At 47.1% G+C, this 7,042-nt stretch overlaps 1 protein-coding gene across 3 annotated transcripts in view; it reads right to left on the minus strand.

Annotated features, from left to right (window-relative positions):
• INSR (insulin receptor) overlaps window positions 1-7,042 on the minus strand; it is a 169,629-nt gene that overhangs the window by 62,403 nt on the left and 100,184 nt on the right. The window lies entirely within an intron of this gene.

The following is a 7,042-nucleotide window of genomic DNA, read 5'->3' on the forward strand; positions in this document are numbered from 1 at the left end:
TGAGCCACAATGCCCCGCTCCAGGTTTTTATTTATAGCAGTGCAGAAATGGACGAATGCATGTGGTAATGAGAATGTGCCATTCATTACCTTGAGCTGATGGGCCTGATGTGGCAGAACTGACACTGTTACCCCAATGTGGCAGAACTCAACTTGCTACTCCAAGGAGACAGGACATTTGCTGTTCTGTGTGGGATTTGATGCAAGTATGGCTGTAACATGACTCCATGTTTAACAGCAAACGACTTGGGCAACCTTTGATTTTGCCAACCTGCAGCCTGATGCCATCAAACTCACAGTCCCCAGGAGTCCTTTGGAAGCCAGTCCTCCCCCAACACACGGTCTCTGAGATCAGCTCTTGGCTTCCAAAGCCTTTCTAGATCCAGGATGGACACAAGATCCAAGACAAGCTGAGCACCACCTTCTATTCCTGTGGCGGCTCAGAGATGGGTACAGGACTTAAGTCAGCGCAGTGAGGGTTTTGCTAGAACATGCAGGAAGGGGGAATTGTCTTCCTTCTGGAGTATCTAAGGGTTTTGCCATCTTGCTAGCATGGGGTGAAGGGTGAGGGAGAAGCTGCCTGAAAAGAAAACCAACAAAGAGCAAAATAAAGATGGAAGAGACTGATCAGGTACATCACTTAAGCTTCTTGATACAGCTATGCCTGAAGCAACTCCCTGAACTTTTTGGTTATAGGCACTAACAAACTCCTTTAATCTTGGTTAAGTCAAGTTTTTTTTTTTGTTTTTTTTTGTTTGTTTGTTTTTTTCTGATGGGGTCTCGCTCTTATTGCTCAGGCTGGAGTGCAATGGTACAACCTCGGCTCACTGCAACCTCTGCCTCCCAGGTTCAAATGATTCTCCTGCCTCAGCCTCCTGAGTAACTGGGATTACAGGCCTGCACCACCATGCCCATCTAATTTTGTATTTTTATTTTTTAATTTTTTTTAGTAGAGATGGGGTTTCTCCATGCTGGTCAGGCTGGTCTCAAACTCCTGACCTCAGGTGATCCACCCGCCTCGGCCTCCCAAAGGGCTGGGATTACAGGTGTGAGCCATTGTGCCAGGCCGGTTAAGCCAATTTGAGTTGGGGTTCTGGTGCATGAAACCACAAGATTCCCAACTGTTACAGTCTCCGTGTGTTCATCTGAAAATAACAACACTAATGCCATAGCTTGTGATGAGGAACTCAATGATGCATACCACAAAAGCACTTCGCACACAGAACATAATTTTATCCATTGCTACAAGAGTCACTTGTTATCGGTGGCATCGTTGTTGCTGCTGCCGTTGTTCTCACACCCCTGTGTATTCACCTCTTCAGAATGATTTTTGTGACTGTAGTATCATAAAGAATGTATCTGGTCTTCATCCCGGTTCTTGGCATAGAGCTTCAAAAACCCTTGGAATTTTCTGAGTCATAGGAATGCTTTTGTTAGGAGGGTTAGGAATGTTGGGGGTGACTTGCGTCGGGGGCCTAGATAACATTAGGGTGGGGGCGGTCACCAGAAAGACCAACCTTGTGATCGGAGGGTTGGGGCTTTTAGTCACCTGACCTCCAGGGAGAGGAGGGGGCTGGAAATGGCAGTGTTTAATCACATGGCCAATGATTTCCATCGATCACACAGAAGGAAGGAGACTCCAATTAAAACTCTGGACACTGGGGCCGGGTGCAGTGCCTCACGCCTGTAATCCTAGCTCTTTGGGAGGCTGAGGCAGGTGAATCGCAAGGTCAGGAGTTCGAGACCAGCCTGGCCAACATGGTGAAACCCCGTCTCTACTAAAAATACAAAAATTAGCCGTGCATGGTGGTGCACGCCTATAGTCCCAGCTACTTGGGAGGCTGAGGCAGGAGAATTGCTTGAACCTGGGATGTGGAGATTGCAGTGAGCTGAGATTGTGCCACTGCACTCCAGCCTGGGTGACAGAGTGAGACTCCATCTCAAAACAAACAAACAAAAACTCTGGACACCGAAGCTCAGTAGTGCTTCCCAGCTGGTGGACACGTCAGTATGTCAAGAGGGTGATATATGCTGTTGCCACAGGGAGGGAATATGGAAATTCTGTGTCTAGAACTCTCCCAGATCTTGCCCTATGTGTATGCTTTATAATAAAACTATAACTGTATAGCAGGGTTTTTAAATTTGAGACAAGATCTTGCTCTGCCTCCCAGGCTGGAGTGCACTGGCACAATCTCAGCTCACTGCAGCCTCGAACTCCTGGGCTCAAGCAATCCTCCTGCTTAAGCCCCCCAAGTAGCTGGGACTACAGGCATGCACCCCCACACCTGGCTAATGTTTTTAAATTTTTATAGAGATGGGGTCTTGCTATGTTGTCCAGGCTGGTCTCAAACCTCTGAGCTCAACTGAGCCTCCCACCTTAGCCTCCCAAAGTGCTGGGATTACAGGCATGAGCCACCACACCTGGCCAGGTTTATTTTAGTTCTGTGAGTTCCTTCTAGTAAATTATCAAACCCAAAGAGTCTGTGGGACTCCCCCAATTTAGAGCCAGTTAATCAGAAGTGTGGGTGGCTGGGGGAATCCCCAAGATGCTGCCAGTGTCTGAAGTAAGGGAAATCTCATGAAAGGCTGAGCCTTAAACTTGTGGAGTCTGATGCTAACTTTGGAGGAGGATGGTGTCAGAACGGTGCTGCAGTACACCCAGGTAGTGGCAGAACAGCTGAGGCGGAAACAAAACAGTGACCAAATGTTTGACTTCTTTTATTGCCTCTATTCTTATTATGTGGCAGGCAATGCTCTAAGCCTGGAGTTGGCAAACAGTGGCTTGGGAGCCAAATCCAGTTGGCCACCTGTTTTTGCAAATAATATCCTATTGGAATATGGCCACATTTATTAGTTAGTATATCGTCTAACCCCGCTTTCACACTGCAAAGGCAGAGTTAAGTTGCTCCAACAGAGACCATATGGCCCTGAGAGCTGAAAATATTTACTCTCTGGCCCTTGGCCAACCCCTGTTCTCAGCTGCCAGTATACATGAGTGAACAAAGCCAATAATATGCTTTCCCAGTGGGAAATTATAAATGACCACGAGTTCTTTGCAGCCTCTCCCACCAAGAAGTGGAGTCTGTGTTCCCACCTGTTGAATCTGGGCTTGGCCATATGGCTTGCTTTGGCCAATGGGATATTTGCAAACGTGATACAAGCTGAGGCTTGAAAAGACTTGAACGCTGAGGTCTGTCCTTCCTGGCTGCTGGAGTGACAGACTTATGGAGAGAGACCCCCGCTGACCATCGAAGACACAAAAGGCTCTCTCCTAAACCATCAGCCATAGCTAAATAGGCCCAGGCCAGACAAACCTTTGGTCAACACATAAAATCATCAGAGCTCCTAAAGGAGTGTTTTAAGCCACTAAGCACTGAGGTGGTTTTGTTACACAGCAAGAGCTAGCTGATACACTCCCAAAGCTTATAAGCTGGTTAGGTGCAGTGGCTCAGGCCCTGTAATCTCAGCACTTTGGGAAGCCAAGGTGGGAGGCTCGCGTAAGCCCAGGAGTTCAAGACGAGCCTGGGGAATACAGCAAGACTCCTATCGCTACAAAATTTTTTTTTAGCCAGGTGTGGTGGTATGTGCCTATAGTCCCAGCTACTCAGGAGGCTGTGGCAGGAGGATCTCCTGAGCCCAGGGGGTTGAGACCACAGTGAGCCATGTGGGTGCCACTGCACTCCAGCCTGGGCGACACAGCGAGACTCTGTCTCAAAAAAAAAAAAAAAAAAAAACATTAGCCAGGCATGGTGGCGGGCGCCTGTAATCGCAGCTACTCATGAGGCTAAGACAGGATCTCAGCTCACTGCAAGCTCCGCCTCCTGGGTTCACGCCATTCTCCTGCCTCAGCCTCCGGAGCAACTGGGACTACAGGCGCCCGCCACCTCACCCGGCTAGTTTTTTGTATTTTTTAGTAGAGACGGGGTTTCACCGTGTTAGCCAGGATGGTCTCAATCTCCTGACCTTGTGATCCGCCCATCTTGGCCTCCCAAAGTGCTGGGATTACAGGCTTGAGCCACCGCACCTGGCCAACTGCCTGGCTCATTTTTGTATTTTCAGTAGAGATGGGGTTTCACCATGTTGGTCAGGCTGGTCTCGAACTCCTGACCTCAGGTGATCCACCCACCTCGGCTTCCCAAAGTGCTGGGGTTATAGGCGTGAGCCACCACCCCCGGCCCAGGTGGCCACTTTTAACCAGTGTCACTAGAATGGAAGCAGGAGCAAAGAGATTGTTCAAGGGGACTGGGTCAGACATGATGGTGAAGTAGATGGAGTTGTAGACGAATTTGAGACCTCAGCTTAACAGGAAGAAGTGAGAGAGGCCAAGCAGAGTCAAGGATTTTAGGTCATTCTCCCCTTCCCAATGGATGTCCAATACTCATTGAAAATTTATCCATCACAAATATCTGGTCCTTCTCATCTCAGGAAGCAGCACTGTGCTATTACATCCCAGCAGGTACTTTGGAATGACAGTAGACGGTGAGACCTTTTTTTTTTTTTTTTTTGGAGATGCAGTTTCACTCTTGTCACCCAGGCTGAAGTACAATGGCATGATCTCAACTCACTGCAACCTCCGCCTCCTGGGCTCAAGCAATTCTCATGCCTCAGCCTCCCGAGGAGCTGGAATAACAGGTACGCACCACCACGCCCAGCTAATTTTTTATTTTTTAATTTTTTTTGTATTTTAAGTAAAGATGGGGTTTCACCATGGTGGCCGGGCTGATCTCAAACTCCTGCCCTCAGGTGATCCACCCACCTCGGCCTCCCAAAGTGCTGGGATTACAGGCATGAGCCGCTGCGCCTGGCCGAGACCTTTTAACAAATCCACGTGAGTGCCCAGAACTCTGCTCTGAAAACGTCAAGAACTCTTTCCCAGATAAGCCGCCAGAATGGAAGTAAACATCTGGCCCTATTAGATAACAAACCACATTTGAAAATGCCACAGTACTATGAAGTCTTTCATAAGATAAAAAGAAAAGCTTCAGGCCAGGTATGGTTGCTCACACCTGTAATCCCAGAACTTTGGGAGGCCGAAGCGGGTGGATCACTTGAGGTGAGGAGTTCGAGACCAGCCTGGCCAACATGGTGAAACCCCGTCTCTACTAAAAATACAAGAAAAAATTTAACTGGGCATGGTGACAGATGTCTGTAATCCCAGCTACTCAGAGGCTGAGGGAGGAGAATCACTTGAACCCGGGAGGCTGAGGTTGCAGTGAGCCAAGATCGCACCACTGCACTCCAGTCTGGGCAACAAGAATGAAACTCCATCTCAAAAATACAAAAGCACTAACAAAAAACATTGGCCGGGCTTGTTGGCTCACACCTGTAATCCCAGCTACTTGGGAGGCTGAGGCAGGAGAATTGCTTGAACCCAGGAGGCAGAGGTTGCAGTGAGCCGAGATCGCGCCACTGCACTCCAGCCTGGGTGACAGAGTGAGGCTCTGTCTCAAAATAAATAAATTAATTAATTAATTAAGTAATTAAAAGCCTCACAAAAAAATATTAATTTTTTTAAACCTACGCAATAAAATACTGCGACAATGCACCATCCTCTCCTTTGTTTTCTTCCATTCAGGAATGGTCTCCGATGCCAAAGATGTGCTGTCAGTTTCTCAGAGTTTTTGTTTTAGCATCTCCTACATCATCAGTGAGAAAATCAAAGGAGGTTGCTGCTATATTTCTCAGGCCATAGTTAAGGTGAGGCAAAAATGCCTTTTATTTAAGGCCAATGTCTTTTAAACAAACGTCTTGCCAGGAGATATTAACCCATTTTTTTTTTTTTAATTTCAAATGCGATTTTAAAAAGAAAGAAAAGAATCAAAAGGAATACGGTCATTTCCTCAATCTTGGGAATACACTGGCCAAAAAAAAAAAAAAAAAGTCTGTCTGGTATGCAAAGGTGATTTATAGACCCTTTTGGTCAATAAAGCCAAAAGGTTTTGTTGGTAGGTTTTTATCAACAACAAGCAAAACAAAACATATTGTACTTACAGGTTTCACAAACACTCAAAGAAAGAGTCACAAGAACTGAAATTACAGTTTGTTTTCCTTCCCGCCCTCTCCACCCAGGGAAATAAAATTTCCCACCACAACACTCTCGCTTGGCTAATTCTCAAGTCTGAAGAGGAAGATACTTTACGTAAGCAGGTCAGCTCAAGGCCTCTTGACATGTGTCTGTTTCTGATTTGTTTTTGTGTTGTTTTGTGGTGTGTGTGTGCGTGTGTGTGTGTGTGTGTTTTTAAAACAAAACATAAAACCTCAATACAAAAACCAGGAAACAGATTTTTGCAACTCAGTTACGGCCCCAAAATAGCTCATGGAAGAAGCTAATAGCGCGAACAGAAAGTCTGTGATGTGCGCAGGAAATCTGACTCACTGCCGAAGAGAGAAAACCCTGCTATTTCTCACCCAAACGGCAGGAAATGGTTTGATTATACTGTCCTTCAGAGAACAGCAAAGCCCTGAGAATAATGCAGAAGTGAGTCTCTTCCTCCTGGAGACAGTATGTTCTGGGCTAATCTTGGCACACCACCAGGCTACAGGCCAGGGAAGACACAAAAGACCTTGGTATATCCTTGATGTGACAATGATGAAGCTACATCAGTGAGGACAGGCCACGTGGAGAATTTTAGGGAAATCCAAGGACTCTGTCCTTATTATATTTTCTCGTTCTGAAGTCAAGCACAGAAAGCTTAGAACTGGGGTCCACAATGCCAGACGGCGTGGTGGCTCACACCTGCAATCTCAGCACTTTGAGAGGCCGAGGCAGGTGGACCACCTGAGGTTGGGAGTTTGAGACCAGCCTGACCAACATGGCGAAACCCTGTCTCTATTAAAAATACAAAAATAGGCCAGGCACGGTAGCTCACGCCTGTAATCCCAGTACTTTGGGAGGCTGAGACGGGCGGATCATGAGATCAGGAGATCGAGACCATCCTGGCTAACATGGTGAAACCCCATCTCTACTAAAAATACAAAAAATTAGCCAGGCGTGGTGACGGGCGCCTGTAGTCCCAGCTACTTGGGAGGCTGAGGTAGGAGAA

This window comes from Colobus angolensis, unplaced genomic scaffold (assembly GCF_000951035.1).
Source record: "Colobus angolensis palliatus isolate OR3802 unplaced genomic scaffold, Cang.pa_1.0 Scaffold22, whole genome shotgun sequence".
NCBI lineage: Eukaryota > Metazoa > Chordata > Mammalia > Primates > Cercopithecidae > Colobus > Colobus angolensis.